The following is a 16,350-nucleotide window of genomic DNA, read 5'->3' as shown; positions in this document are numbered from 1 at the left end:
CCTGCAGCAGCCCTGAGCTAGGAAATGTCACTGCGCCCATTTACTGCTGAGGTGCAGGGGGGATCAAGTAGCTGACCCAGAGTCGCCCAGCGAGGAAGGGTGCAGCCAGAATTAGAGCAAGACAGCCTCCCTCCATGGCCTGCCGTCTTTAAATCTAAAGCTTGTATCAAATGGCTTCTGGTGACATGGCGATTCACAAAGCCATTCTCAAAACTTAACAGTTTGGGGGGCGCCTGGGTGGCTCAGTCGGTTAAGCGTCTGCCTTCGGCTCAGGTCATGATTTCAGGTCGTGGGATCGAGCCCCGCATCGGGCTCCCTGCTCAGTGGGGAATCTGCTTCTCCCTCTCCCTCTGCCGCTCCCCCTGCTCATGCTCTCTCCTGCTCTGTCAAATAAATAAAATCTTAAAAACAAACAAAAAAACTTAACAGTTTGGCAGCATTTGGAAAGAAAGGGGAAAAAGGAAACCAAGGCACGGAGGACCTACTACATGTCCAGTACTTCAGATACAATCCATGTTAATTCTCACAATAGCCCTGTGAAGTAGGGGGACTGTACCCTTTTATCACACAAGGACACTCCTGAGGGAGAGGGTAAGTAGCACGCCTCAGCTCACAGGGAAAAAGTACAAGATCCTACCAGGGTCAAACCAAAGCTGATCTGGCCCCAAGTCAGTACCACCAACACTCACCGCTGCCACAGTTTCTTTTTTTCTCAAAAAGTCCTGAGCTCAGTATCTGGCAGATCTTGCCACGTAACAAACCATGCCAGAGCTCAGCAGGATACCGTAAGAATTCATTCTTATGCTCAAAGGTATGTAGAAAACCTGAGATGGCTTTTCTCTACATGTGCTTATTCTGGGTCCAGTGTAGAAAAACAGCAACCACCCCGGAGGTTGTTATTCTCGTGGGTGAAATCTGGAGCTACCAGAAGGGCAAGTGGACATGTGTGATCCTTTTTATGGTCTAGGCTCAAAACTGGCACACTGTCACTTTGGCCCACGTTCTACTGATCAAAACAAATCACAAGGTCAAGCCCAACACCAGTGGGGCAGGGAATACACTCCTTGAACAGAGGCTTAGGGAAGTAGGAAGAGGGTGAACATTTGCTGAACAATAATCGAAAGGCTGATGTGGGGGATCTGAGAGCTAATGGACGCCCTCCCCTGCCTTGTTGGCAGATGGTCTGATACTGGGATGCAAAAGGCTTAAGTCTCAACGAGGGGAGAAGAGAGACACTGATTCTGCGATAGCAAGGCAGGCGAGAGACATGAGGAGAGCAGCGCAAGTGTAAACCGAAAGGGAGTGGTGGGGACTGTGACAAACGAAGAACACAGGCCTGTCCAGCTGCTCCTTGGCTCCTGCGGACTGCCCACAGATGCGCAACCACTCCTGCCATCCCTGCCAGGTTGGCCCTGGCTCCCGAGTACCCGACCCACCAGCACGGGAAAGGTGAACCCCAGAGAAGCAACATTCTAGAAGAAATCTGCTGCTTTCTTGTGCTGTAGTGCACAAAGGGACGTTCTCAGCACGGCTGGAGGTCTACCGGAGTCCCTCATCTCGCCTTGCTGGGCTCCTTCCCCAGGAAATGGGGACTTGTTCATCTTGCTGCTTTCCTTCCCCGGAACTCCTCACTATGGGGTGGGACCGAGGCACAGACCCAGTCATTACTGGTGCAAAAATAGACAGGTCTGATCGAAAAAGATTCGAATTATAACTAAGCGCCCTAAACATTCTGCAAGATTACCTTGTAGGAGGAAGAGGAGGAGAGAGAGATTAAGCAGCCTTGAGCAGAAGGATGGGACTCTGGAGAATCAGTGCTGGACAAGGACCCAGGTGCCAACAGCCTCCAAGCCCTGTGCCAACCTGGTGACATCAGGAAGGTCCCCTGGCCAAATTCTGGCTCTGCCCCAAACCCCATCTTCCACCACTGCAGTGAGGGTCCTTTGGATCAAGCACCGCCCCCTGGCAGTTTCACATCCAAGCCTCTTTTCAGAACCGAAATAGCACCCCAACATTTCTGAGTGCTGTCCCTTCCCAACTGTCACTGTGTGTGATCGGGCGGGGCTGGGTTTCCTCCCAGTGCTGGAGGTGAGCCGGAGTTGAGGACAGTCCAGTCCGCAGCCTCCGTGTGCATCTCGTGGAGGAGGATGCACGCCCGAGGTTGCCGGGGCCACCTCGGCCACCAGCAAGGAGGACAGGGTCAGTCACAGCCGCGCCAAGCCCCACTGGCATCTGAGCAAAAGGAAAAATCAGTCAGACGGATCCTGTGTTTAAAACTGTGATATTGGGGTGCCTGGGTGGCTCAGTCATTAAGCATCTGCCTTCGGCTCAGGTCATGATCCTGGAGTCCTGGGATCGAGCCCCGCATCGGGCTCCCTGCTCGGTGGGAAGCCTGCTTCTCCCTCTCCCACTCCCCCTGCTTGTGTTCCCTCTCTCGCTGGGTCTCTCTCTGTCAAATAAATAAATAAAATCTTTAAAAATAAATAAATAAATAAAACTGTGATATTTTGCCATGTGGATATCTGCCTTGGATTCTTTTTGTATAGATTTCGATTTTTAAAAAGAGTGCCTCACTTGCCTCATCCTATCCGTGGCCCTGGTGCTTGCAACAGGAAGGCCGGCGCTCCAGTCCCAGCTCTGCTACTTGCAAATCGAAGTGACCTGGGGTGAACTGCTTGGCCTTTTCGAGCCCTGGTTAATTCACCTGTAAAACACAGGTGCCAATACCCACTGGGCTAAATTCAGTAAGATGATATATGTAAATGCTTCTCATAAACAGTGATCCGCTGAACATAAGAGATCTTCTGGCTGACTATCCAGCTCCTCCTCCAACAGGGAATGGGGTCAGGCACGGGGCTAAGGGATGAACCTGCATCATCCTACCAAAGCCTCACCACAGCCCCCTGAGGTTTGGACCATAGGAAATAAATCCCGTGGTTCAAGGTGTCCCAGTTTTCCAGATGAGGTGACAGGTATGGACAGGAGCCACTCAGTAGTGACTGTCAGGTCCGAGAAGGCACCGGATTACACGTGTCAGGGCCAGAGGGAGGAAGCAGTGAGCGTCAGGCCTGAGATCCAGACTCCAGACCTGAGCCAGGCTGATCGGCAGTCCTCATCACCATATTTTGAGGCTTGTGAATTTTCGTCACTTTGTGCTGCTTTGGATCTGCTTTTACCCTGAAACAACGCTAAAACCGCCGTCATCCGTGCTGGCCTTAGTCACTTACACAAGCAGCACCCGTGTGGCCACCCAGGCTGCTCCCGGGGCCGAGTGCTGTGGGGTCAGCTGCTGTTGGCATTAGATGCATATGGGGCACGGCGGCTTGGGGCCGTCCTGGCCACACCCAGAGTAGAGGGAGCAACAAAACAAAGCCACTCTCAGAAACCAGGGGAGGGCGCCTGGGTGGCTCAGTCATTAAGTGTCTGCCTTCGGCTCAGGTCATGATCCCAGGGTCCTGGGATCAAGCCCCTCATTGGGCTCCCTGCTCCGCGGGAAGCCTGCTTCTCCCTCTCCCACTCCCCCTGCTTGTGTTCCCTCTCTCGCTGTGTCTCTCTCTGTCAAATAAATAAATAAAATCTTTAAAAAAAAAGAAAACAACCAGGGGAAGCCGCAGGAAGGACAAATGACCTCTTGTCTGCGGGAGTCCTCTTGTGACTATGAGAGAGCGAAGGAGAGCAAAGTAGAAAGACAAAAAAGAGCGAGCTCAGGTTCCTCATGTCCCTTTGGGGCAGCTGAATCAATGTCAGCGGTTCCCTATCTTGGGGGATCTTGTGGTGAAAGAACGAACCCCCCGCCACACACACACCTATTTGTTTAAGCCACTGTTGGTCAGGTTCCCACTGGGTGCAACCAACACAGTTCTCACGGATACAGCTAGCGATCAGCCTCTTGCACTATGTATAATCTGGTTACTCGAGCAGTTTTGTCTAGGATAAGAGTTTCTGGTCATTAACCCATGAAAACGTGTCTGCATACGCACTTAATGTGCACTTTCAAAACAAATACACTTCTGCCATGAGACCGCGCACATCTCCCATAGTCTGCCCAACACACACAGCCACGAGCAAGTGCTAAGGTCACAGAAGCTTAATATTAAAACAGGACACAGCGAACAGCCTCAAGGGAAGAGCACATCTCCTATGTGTGCCATTGACTGGCCTGACTTAAAGAACATCTAGAAGGCCAGCTGCAAGGGACTGTGGGAAATGTAGTTGGGCAAGTGCAGAAGGAAGGTAAAAATGGATGCTGAACACCGGTCCGCTACATCTACTACCGGGCAAAAGAGGGGCTACATCTATCACCTGACAAAAGAGGGGCATCCCTGGATTTCAAAAATCTTTTAAAATGTGATTTCATGCCTAAGTATCTAGCACAGAAAACAAACACATGCCCCTAAAACAGAAATAAAATACCCAAACACATAAGGTAGCTCTAACAGATACTCAGGCAAGTCAGTTAAATTCCCAGCTCCTCTGTTCTTTTGTGTCTGAAATGGACACGATATCCACTATAGCTATTACCTGAGGTTTCTGTGAAAACAAAGTGGGATAATACAGGGGGCGGCGGTGGGGGGGTGGATTTAGTAAGTGGTCCAGGGCTCTAACCTATAAAGAACTTAGAGAATCAGATCTACAGCTAGGAGTCGGGACTGGCATTCAGATGGAAAAAAATGAAAATAGCCAACTGTTGATTGAGGCAAAATATGCCCCGCTTATGGCAGATGGGCTGAAAAAAAAATGACGTTCATCTGGGGAGAGATGATGTCAGCATTTAGAGATCCTGGTAAACAACCCATCGTTCTGTAAGGCACACGTGACGTGTTTTCGCAGTCAAGGGAACCAAAAATTAGAGGGAAACTGGGTGCTTTGGTGTTTTGTGGAGCTGAGCTCTCTCCCTCCCATCTGTCTCGGCTCTCCCCCTCCCTCCAGAACACCACCTCTGCCCGGTAGTGGACCTTATTAACTTGGTCCAGATGCCCCCAACAACCTCCACCCTCAATGGAGACTTCTCCCTCTGATCTCCCCACTGCACAGTGAGTGGGAGAAACTCCTAAAACTCAAATCTGACCATTCTGCTCCCTCATTAGTAAACCCTCCAAGGCTCCCTGCTGCCCGCAGGATCTACCCTGAACTCTTGCTAACATCTTTCCAGGGGCCTCTCCAATCTTACCCTCTGAGTCTCATGTTCCATCACATTCTACCGTCTAGTTACTCAAATTGGGCACACTTCCTGCTCATATTATGCCTCTAAGTATCAGCCCCTACTAGTCTCTGGTCCAACTCCTATTCAATCTTCAAGGCTCTGCTCAGTGGTCACCTCCTCCAGGAAGCCTTCCCTGAATCCCACCTACTGATCAGACACCTCTCCTTCTGGGCTCCCAGAGCTGCCTGTACAAGTGGTTTATGTCCATCTTATCATCAACTATACAACATAGAAATAATCCATTTACATAACTCTCTAAAACCTGGGCTACCTTTATCCACCCCCACCCCCACTCCACACACAGGGCCTAGGACGTAATCATCTCTAGAACAGTAGTGCTGGTAAATGCTTAGCAGTTGCTGTGTGCCAGACCCAGGGCTGAACTTTAAGTCCTCCTTATCACCCTCTGAAGCAGGTCATGCTGCTATTCGTGATCTACACATAAGGAGTAGAAAGCTCTGGGAGGTCAGGGACGCTGCTCAACACCACAGTTACTAAGGGACAAAGATGGAAGAACCCAGACCCAAGTCGGTCAATCCCCAGTACCTGGCATTCCCCTCGGTAACTATCTGCTGAGTCTAAGTGCAATTCTGGGAGGAAATAAGCAGACCGAAAGTACTTATAAGAGCCGCTTGCTAAGTGTAAACTGGAGGACTAAGGCCCCTGTGTTAAAGCAAGGATGGGGCCATGGGAGGCCTCTTCACTCTTGTGACCCCCATCTTTCCCCCTGCCAACGGCCAACTGCCAACTTTGTGCCAGCAGGTAGCCCTGCCCTTTATACTCTGAACATCCCTCTCAGGGATCCCCAGAGAGCAGGTGAGCCTTCAAGAGATGGCTCCCATGGTGTCCACATAGGTGAGAAGGAGTGGCGTCTATGCCTTGCTCCTACCCATCCTTCTTGCTATGAGCTGTACCTCTGCAATAACATGTGGGTGTGGGAAAACTGAGAGACAAGGCTGCTTTATGCAGCCAAGATCGTACCAACAGCTATTAGTCAGTAATCCTGCCATCAAACTGAATTTATGAATGCATATAGCTATCAACTCCAAAATTAATTAACTGCAGGAATGGCTGGATCCAGATGTCCAAGTGATGTCATTAGAATCCCATCTCTCTCTCCCTCGCATCCAAGTTTTAGCTCTGCTTTCCTGTGTTGGCCTCATTATCAAGGAGACTCTCTCCCAGAACTCTGGCTGCCAGCAGCTTCTGGTTTCCATCTTACCCGCTCAGCCAGTTCTTAGCAGGACAACTACTCTTTTCCCATATAAGTCCCCAGACCAAATCTCACTGGCCTGGCTTGGGTTTCCTGTTCATGTCTGAATCACCAAGGTAGATCAGGGAGAAAATATGTCCACTGGCCAGGTCTGGATAATGTGATCGCCCCTAAAAATAGGGGGTGGGAGGTGGGTAGAGGTGGATTTCATCCCCACCCAAATGTATGAACTAAGGGTCCCATTTTCAGAAGTGACTGGGCAGGAAAAACCAGCAGACAGGCACTACAAAATGTCTACGTGAAACAGGAACTCTTTCTTCTGCAGCAAATTTCTCAAGCCTGAGCCACGTCAGGGACACTGTGTCCAGTCCCAGAATTAGGGTGTCCGTGGAAGGGCTCTGTAAGTCCCCATAATGCAGGACATATGGAGTGTTTGTGATGGCAATCTTCCACTGAAGTCTCTCACGTGTCTGGCTAAGATGGTATCAGGATTCAAAGACAGGGAAGAGTACAAGCTGTAAAAATAATCTGCTATTAAGCCCTGTGCCGGCACCAACTGTGGTGGCATTTGGAAGATGAAACCAAAACCGTTTCTTTGGAGATAGCAGGCACTTTCCCAGTGCACTGATAAAAAAGGAAGACATGAAGTAAAGTGACATTTACGTGCTAGGAGAAGCATATCTTCTTTCTTACTCTGAAACCATTTCAGGAGCTGGGCAAGGGGGGTGTTGGCGAGAGCTGCGGGGAGCATCTGGCTTGTGGGGAGGGTCCCACCAGCCCTGGCGGCCAGGTGGGGTTCAGCCTCCCATCCTTCGTGCTCTGAGGGGCCAATGCTGCCCCCACCCCCACCCCTATCTGCTACTCTGCTACTGGCAAATTTAAATACCAGCCTGTTTGAGCGCAGAAATGTGGAAATTAAGAAAGGAAACGAGAGGCGGCGGGAAGGCAAGAAAAGCGATGAATCACTCTGGACTGCTGCCTCGTTTGAATGTGCGTGGCGAGAGGCAGGTTCATGTAGGAGGAAGAGTTTGGGAGTTGAAAAGACCTGAGTTCAAATTCTAGCTCCACAAAGTATGGCAAGAGGCCTGGGGCCACTCGCCTTGCTGAGCCTTGTTTTCATCATCTGTAAAATGGGCATCACACCTTTCACAGGGTCTTTCTGAAGGTTAAGGGATATAGATGGATGGCAGCTGGTACAGAACTGGCTCTGAATGACATTGATCCTTCTTCCTTCTCTTTTTTCCAGAAGGCTGGGCCCAAGCCACAGCACGGATCCATCATCCCCCGCATCTAGACCAGGAGACAGCCATGCTCAATTCCCTTCCAATAGCCCCGAAGTCCAAACATCTTGCCTGGCCTTCCAGGACTGCCCCTTCTCCTGCCTAGCCCTACTCTGACCTCTAGCACTTTCTCCAGCCTCAGGCTCCACCCACATGGGCTGCTGCCTATTTCTCCAGTACCCGGGGTTCTTTGCTACCTCAAGGCCACCATGCTCGCTGTCCCTCCCTCTCCCACCCCTGTTCTTCCCAGGCTCAGCTCTTTCTCAGCATTTGGTCTTTGCCCAAATGTCACCTCCTCCAAGACGCGCTCTAGCTCATCTTTGGAAAACAATCTCGTTTATCTATTTAATCTCTCCCCCAAGGAGAGCAGAAGCACTAAGAGGTAGGGAACGCTTCCATCTTGTCCATCTCTGTGTTCCCGGTGCTGACAGGAGGGAGGGAAAAGAAAGGAAGAAAGGAAGGTGGGAGGACAAGAGGGCAAGAGGGAGGAAGTTGGAGGCCCATCCCTCACCCACCCCATTCTGGAGCTTCTGTTCCCCCACCTAGCCCCCTCACGCACAACCCCTGCCCCCTCACCCCCACTGGACTCCAGTACCCGGTCTAACCCTGCGTAGACAGCTGCCTCGTTTGCACCATTCCGCCATTAGTATTTCCTTCCCGTCAGGAGGGCCAGTCAGTCCACAACCTTTCCACATCACTGTACTCAGAGGCACCAAGCATAATACCCCTCCGTTACTTCCGCCTGCCCCTTGCACTCCCCCTTGGGGAACAACCCTAACACGGCCCCCACCGAACCACGGCTCACCCACACGCGGTCCCCGGAGCTCAGACGGAGCCCACCCCCACCCCTGGCTCCAGGGCAGGACACGTGGCCCAGGCCTGGCCAATGAGAGCCCAGCACTGTCCTAGCCCCCGTGATTGGCTAGGAACGGTCACGTGACTCCAGCTGGTGCCGCGGACGTTGAATTCCAGGCCTTTCACCACGTGGTAATTAGCAAGGAGGTGCTGTTCTTCTGTTGGGAATGCCAAGCTAAGTAGATGGAAGCCTGGAGCTGACAGCCATCTCCCCGCAGCGTGGGAACAGCCTGCCTTGAGAATAAAGCCAGCACAGAGGGCCGCAGAGCTCAGAGACGGGCAGTTCAGACATCATCTGAGCCCCTGCATCCATATTTACCTGAAGGAGAGGCCACTCCTGAAATTTTCAGTGCTCCAAGTCAATGAACTCCCTTCTGTGCTTAAGTCAACTGGACTTGAATTTATCACCTGCTACTAAAATTGCTCTGATTCACAGAGCAAGCATTAGTCAGTAGCTGGTGAGTAGAGACGTGAGGAGGCAGCAGGGGGGTGGCGGTGGGGCAGGGGCAGAGCGTGCCAGGTGCGGAAAGAGGGCCACCTTCCCTCAGCTGTCCAAACTGCTGAGGTGAGAGCCCGTCCTTCTCCACACTGGTTTGTGGCACACGGGGGCAACATTCTCCACTAGCAAGGGGAAAAGGCAGACAAAACTCCAAGGCAGACTAGACCAGAAGCCAACCAGCGCTTTGACCAGGAAAACTAGCATCTTCCCAGATGGAGGGACTCCTGAGCTGCTCTCTGCCCGGGAGAGAGCCGGCCCTCTTTGAGGGCCCTGCTTCCCCTCCCCCCTCTCAGGGTTTCAGGCAGCCTTGAAATCTTCCAAGGCAAAAAATAAATCTGAGGCACCAGTCATATCTTTAGAGGAAAAAGACTTCCTCAGCCTTCTTTAAGGTGCAAAACATTTCCAGCGTGCAGAATGCCTCCCACTTGCCATCCGTCCCAGGCCCATATATGAGGCATGCATCCTGGATGCTCTGTACACTCAAAATGGTACCTGAGGGCCAGCTGGTGCCTGGCCAGCTCTCTCCAACCAGCAAGTACTCACCTGAGCCCGCAGAAGCAGACGACTCCAGCAAAATGGCTTTGGGGGGGGGTACAGCCCAGCTCCCTGGAGCCATGCTTTGGAGCAGAAACACAGCTGGGGTTGTGAGGCACCAGAAAAGGCCTTATCAGCATGACAGGTGTCAACTTCTAAGAGTGACAGCCTCCAGCTCTCCCGGGATCTCTGACTCTAGGTAGACAGTTGTCTCCCTGCTTCTGTGGCCTGGAGTAGGACCCGACCATTTGGGGGTTGAGCTGGGCTTCGCTGGGTTCTGGACGCCCCCTCCCTGGCTGCAGCTGCACCTGAGGCTCAAGAAATGGTCTCAGGAGGACATGAGAAGAAGCCCCGTGCTGGAGCTGCAAGAATAGGGGTTTTCAAGAATTCGGCCCCAGGTCTGAAGAGCAGCCTGCTGTTCAGCTCATTCTTCCTGCTTGTGGACTTCTCTCTGCTGGAGATGCCTAAGTCACCACCTGCCAGTGCACGCGTGCCTCTCCCGTCTGAGCTCCAGACCCATCAGGCCAACCTCCAGCTGGACATCTCGGCCGAGACATCCAACAGGCACCTCAAACTCAACACCTCTCAGACTCAGCTTCTGACTCCCACATCAGTAACTCCTCCTCCTCCCTGCTCCTCATTGAATGATGCCTCTAATCCCCCCACCAAATAGGAGGTATTTCCCTGATTCCCTCTCCCCCCTCCTCCACACCCCCTAAAAATTAGTTACCAACTCCTGTTGACTCTCCCTCCTAAATCCTTCACCCCACTGGGACTTTCCCGCCCAGCCTCCTCTTGCCTGGATTATTTCAACAGACTTCTAACAGGTTTCGCTGCCTGCACGCTGGCTTGCTGCTGACAATTCTCCACTCAGCAGCCAGCCTGGTTGTCTTGAAACACAAATGCAGTCCTGTCCCTCCCCTGTTCAAACCCCTGCAGCAGTAATCCTCTGCCAGCCCAGCAAGTCTCATTTCTTTACAAAGCCTTCCCCCCCATCCCATCTGATTTCCAGCCTAGCAAAGAGAAAGTATTCAAATGTTTCTTCTAAACCAGGCAAACTTTTTCAGTAAAGGGCCAGATAGTAAATATTTTAGGCTTTGTGGGCCATATGGTCTCTGTCGCAACTACTCAACTGCGCTGTTGTAGAGCGAACGCAGCTGAAGACATTATGTAAATGAATGGCTGAGGCCATATGCCAATAAAACTTTATTTGCAGAAACAGGTGGTGGGTCAGATTTGACCCACCGGCCAGTTTGCTAATCCCTGCTCTAAAAGAATGAGCTAATTACTCACCATCTCCCCATCTCAGTTGCCTCATGTAGAAAACGGGGATAATATCCATATTGAAGGGTTGGTGGAGGATTTGAAACAACCGGTCAAGTTCCCGGCACAGAGTCTAACACACAGTAGGTGCTCAGTCAGTGATCATTAAGTCCATTATCATCACTCTCTTTTTCTGCATGTTTAAGAATCGGTCAGTCCTGACTCCATAGCAAGGCTTATAAGGACACAGACCCTCCTTTTCTGCAGACTGACGATGCACCACGCATTTATGGAGATACCAGGAAACCAAGCTGAGCCCCTACTATGTGCCAGGCACTGGGCTTCACATTGTAATCAAAATAAATCATAAGGCAATATTCACTCCCTGAGGCCAAGTCTTAGAAGTCTAAAGAAGCTGGGGGTAGGGGCAGAACTACAAGAAATTATTTGTTCAACCTGACTGCATGTCGGATTACTATGTGCCAGGCCTCACACAGGCTCTAGGGCTGTCCAGAGGGATAACAAACAAGCTCCACCTTTAAAACAGGCATCACCTAGAGAAACTATTTTCTCTCAAGTGCTAATTTGCTCCCTGTCCTTAATGCTACATTTCCTCCTCAGGAAGACAGAGACCTAATCCACCCTGGGTCCCTCCAGAGCTCTCGAGGCAGGCCTGCATCCCCTCCATCTCCTTGATGGGACCTGGGGATCTGACACCGAATGGAAAGAGAAGGGATTAGGGGTGGGGAGACGACAGAGGTCCTGCCCAGCACTGTGCCCCATCCTTATCCCAAGCCACACAGGAATAAAACTCCCACCTGTCATCTGGGCTGTGAGCTCCTCAAAGCCAGGCCCCGTCTCTCACATGTCCCTGTATTCCCAGCACAGGGTCTGATGAGGGGCAGGCCTTTCGCAGAGTGAGCTGGGAGAATGTGTGCACCTCTTTGTTCCCACTCTTCCTATCCATTGCTGAGTGCAGTGGACAGCCCTTGTTTTTGCCCCCAGCACCCCGGGCTTTCTAGCAACAGTGCCCTAGTGTCTCAGGGACTGACAAGGGGGCTGCACCACAGGGGCGAAGCATGCACCTGAAGCCTAACCTAATCAAAGCGTAACACCTCCCAGCCGCAGCCATTAGCTCCGGGACAGACACATGGGCCAGTGAGGTAGGAGCCCCCAGCTCTTTCCCACCTCCTGTGAACCCATGAGGAGTACCGGTGGCAGTTGCTGTCACCATCCTGCTCCCAGGCAGAGCAGGAGACTGAAGGCAACACAGAGGAAGGCAGATCTCAGCGATGGACAGAAGCTAGAATTCTGCTCACATTTACACTCCTGAGGATCAATCTGCCCCTGGACTGTTCTTTCACACGAATTGATAAATTCCCTCTCCCTCTCTCTGTCTCTTTTTGCTTAAGCCATTTTGCAACCAATTTTCTGTCCCATTTGGACCAAAAGTGTTCGAACAGACACCTTGTTTGGGGCCTGTCTCTTACTTTCAATAAAAATTCCAACTTACCTTTTAAAGAAAAACCCTCCCCTCTTCTCCATGAATCTCTCCCCAAAGCCCAGCCGGTTCGTATGGGTTTGTCACTCATTCACAACAGCATCATACGGTCACTTCAAGGAGGATTAAGTATGACAATGTTGACAGCCTGGAGGACTAGCGCTGGGAGTTGGTCACAGCTTGTCTCACATCTTAGATTCAAAACCACGTGTCTCATTTTTCAAAGAGACCGCAAGTTCCACGGGGTAAGTCATGTCCGATGGCTTCAACAATGATTAAGTGCCTGAGGTGTCCTAGACACTGGCGAGAAGCTGTGAATGCAGAGGATAATAGAGAGGTTACTGTCTTCTCCAAGGCAGACATGAAAGCAGATCATTGCTTCTCTAAAAGCGCAGCGCGGATGGATGTTTCTAGATGTGAATAACGGAGAAAGGCAACTTGAACTGGCTGGTGCAGTCGACGGGATCCGTCTCATGCAAACAGAAAGTGCAGGTAAGCTCAAGCCTCCAGGTAGATGATCCAGAGGCTTCACAATGCCACCTGCGCGCAGGTGTTTTCTCTCAGCTCTGCTCCCGGCGACACGCCCGCAGCCCCAGCAGGTCCATTCTCCCGTAGGCACGTTCCCCGGGTCTGCAAGCGGAGGGTCAAACAAGATGCACCCTGATTGGACCCCCTGGGTCACATGCTCGCCTGTGAACCAATGACTGGCCCGTGCGGAAATGGACGCGGCTCCCTGTAAGCCAATCAGGGCCCACCGCTGGAGCAAGGGGGTGGAGTCATCTTTCCCCAAAGCGTGGCTTGCGTGGAGGTGGGCCACACGAGCCTGAAGGAAATTCTAGAAGCTTGAGGAAGGCCCCCGGGTAAGGAACGGTGGTGGCAGACCCCCACTGGCTGCTCTCAGAGATGGGAGTGGGCGCAGACTCCCTGAGCTAATGCAGAAGCCCCTCCTCCTGCCTGCATCCTTGGGCTGCACTCACCACCTGTGCTCAGTGTGACTTAATGGTTCCAGTAGCTTTATCAGCAGCCAGCGCCAGATGCTACAGTGCCCCACATTTGCCATCCATAGTCTCATTTAACCACAGTGTTAGGAACGTGGTTAGTTCCATTTTGCAAGATTAGGACACTGAGGCCTGGAGAGCTGGGTCAACCTGCCCAGCGTTGTTGGCCTGAACTTAAAAGCCAAGGGGGCAACCGGTTTTCCTCACGATCCTAATGTTGGGAAAGTACTAGTCACATCCTTGTGCTCGGCTGGGTGGTGGGGCTTCAAGGTAGACAGAAAACAGAAGTCACCTCTCTGCTGAGCATCACCTTTGCCCTTGAAACAAGCCCGCGTGCTTTGCAAGGGTTCCCTCCAGCATTCTTGGTAAATGCCTGAATTGGCAATCCCTGCTGTCGAATTTAATTTCCCTCTAAACTGCAGGAAAATGTAACAGAAGTGTCCCCTTCAGATCTTACGGTGCTCTCGATCAGTATGAATTCTGCTATAAAAACAAGCTCAACATCACATCACATTGCATTATTAGCAGGATAACAGTAACCATTACTTTTTAGAATCCACAAAAGCACCAGTTGTTGACTTTCTCCAGAGGGCTGGGAAGGGTATGTTTCACAGATTGTATCACTTCAGGACAGGTGCTGTGTGTGTTGGGCAGGGCACGCAGAGAAGCAGGGCAGACAATGGCAATGGCTCAGCGGGGCCTGGAGAGCTCTCTGGTCGGCCTGGCCTTCTAACTCTCTGCTATCTGCCCCTGCCAAGTCGGCTAAAGGCACAGGTTTGCCACTCTGGGCTTGGATAAACTCTCAGGTTCTCTCCTCAGCGGGGTCCACACCTCCTCTCTCGACAAGGATTCCAAGGAGTGCCCCACCCCCCCGGTCCTGCATCCCCAGTAAGTCACCTTCTCTGATGGGTGGGGGCCAGGGTGGGGCAAAGGTATGTGTGGGGGAGAGAATGAGGGAGAAGTTACATGGGGCTGTCTCCACCTAACAGATCGGGACACTTTGCATTGAAAACTCTTCAAAGCCCAGAGGCTGGAAGTTTCCACTTGGTCTCCTTTCCTGACTGGGTAAGTGAGTTGCTTTCGCTTCTCCGGGAGGCAGTCTACTCCAGGAACTGGAGCCCTGCGTCAGCCTTGGCTCCTGGAACTTTTGATTTCCTTCTCATGCTAGCTTTCCTCCATTAAGATTCACCTCCAATTCAGCTCTGCTCTACAGGGGTCACCAGGGAGAAGAGCTCAGCAAAGCTGATAGAGACACACAGGAGGAACATGCCTTGGGACACTGGAATCATCCGGGGGCCCCCCAGGAGTAGTTTGGCCTTAAACATGTTACTTAATACTGTTGCGCTTCAGCCATAAACTGGAAACAACAATGGCACCCACTCTCCTGGAGGTGCCCCCTCCTCCCACTTCCTGATGTGGACAATCAGATCTCCTCAGTCAGATAAAAGGATAGAAAACCTCAAACTTCGGGGGCGCCTGGGTGGCTTAGGCGGTTAAGCATCTGCCTTCGGCTTGGGTCATGATCCCAGCGTCCTCTCTGCTTGGCGTGGAGCCTGCTTCTCCTTCTCCCCCTGCCTGCCGCGCCCCCTGCTTGTGCTCTCTCTGCCAAATAAATAAAATCTTTAAAAACAGAAAACCTTAAACTTCCTTCCAATCAGACTGCTATCCCTGGCTGCCTTCCACCCCTTAATTCTGGAGCTGCCATAGGTCCATTTTATAAAGATATTATGAAGACTTAATGAACACATAAAATGCTTACCGCAGTGTCTGGCCCTAAAAAGCACCCAACACATGGCCATGATTATTATGACCCAGTGTTCAATTTTCAGTATCTCTGTGCCTCAGTTTCCTTATCTGTAAAATGGAGATAACAGTTACCAGAAGATCTCATAAAGTGAGGTGTCAATGAGCTGTTAACTCAGTGCCAGGCCCATAGAAAAGACTCAGTAGGTGTGGGCTATTAAGTAGTTACAAATTGAAATAAATAATTGAGAGGCAGTGTGGCCTGGTGAAAACATAGTCTCCTTCTAGTTTTTACCACTTATTAGCTCTTGGTAGAAAAGTTCTCCACCCCTCTGAGCCTCAGTTTCTTCTCCTCCAAATGGGGAGAATGATCGGACAGCTTCATAGGGTTTGCTGGGAGGGTTCTTTCTCACAGTGCACACGCGGTTACCATAGGAGGCCTGGCTCCCTGAAAGCAGGCCTTTCAAAGGAGAGCATCTGAGAAGGTGGGTTTCAGGAGGGTTCCCACCATTCCCTGATGCGAGTGGTTCACGGTGCCCACACTGTGCACCCAGTGCGGTTTCTGCTGAACACATGCTTCCTTCCTGCGAAATTTGGTACATGCGGGGCAGAGAATGCCTGGGTGGCCAACCCCAGTAAAGACCTCGGGCACTTGGTACCTGCTCCATGATTAGTCTTCAGAAGTAGAAGCCCCAAATATGAGTTCCTATCATAGTCGCAGGCTCAGTGTCCTTACTCGCAAGAATCAAATCAGAGACTCGTTTTCCCTAAAAGTAACTTGGTTTTTTTTGTTTGTTTGTTTTAAAGGTTCAAAAGATACATACTTGCATGGACCAAGAATCTAAGGGTTGCAAGGACACAAATATGAACTCATGAGGGTATTCATGGCCTCTTTTATCTTAAACCCTAAAGAAAATTCTATCAGCTTTGCCTTTGCTCTCTTCCTCCCCACTCTGGGAAGGAATCTTGTCTGATTGGCTGCTGAGCTTTTTCTTAATTGAATGCAATAATCAATAAGGGAGGGATGCCTGGGTGGCTTAGTCAGTTAAGAGTCTGCCTTCAGCTCAGGTCATGGTCCCAGGCTCCTAGGATCGAGTCCCGCATCAGGCTCCTTGCTCAGCGGGGAGCCTGCTTCTCCCTCTGCCTGCCACTTCCCCCTGCTTGTACTCTCTTTCTGCAAATCAATAAATGAAATCTTTAAAATAAAATAATAAGGGAGATAAGCTGAGGAAGGGCTAGTGGGGGTTCCAGTGGGAACTGG

This window comes from Halichoerus grypus, chromosome 10 (genome assembly GCF_964656455.1).
Source record: "Halichoerus grypus chromosome 10, mHalGry1.hap1.1, whole genome shotgun sequence".
Lineage (NCBI taxonomy): Eukaryota > Metazoa > Chordata > Mammalia > Carnivora > Phocidae > Halichoerus > Halichoerus grypus.
The sequence above is the reverse complement of the archived record's forward strand: the minus strand, read 5'-3'. Positions refer to the sequence as shown.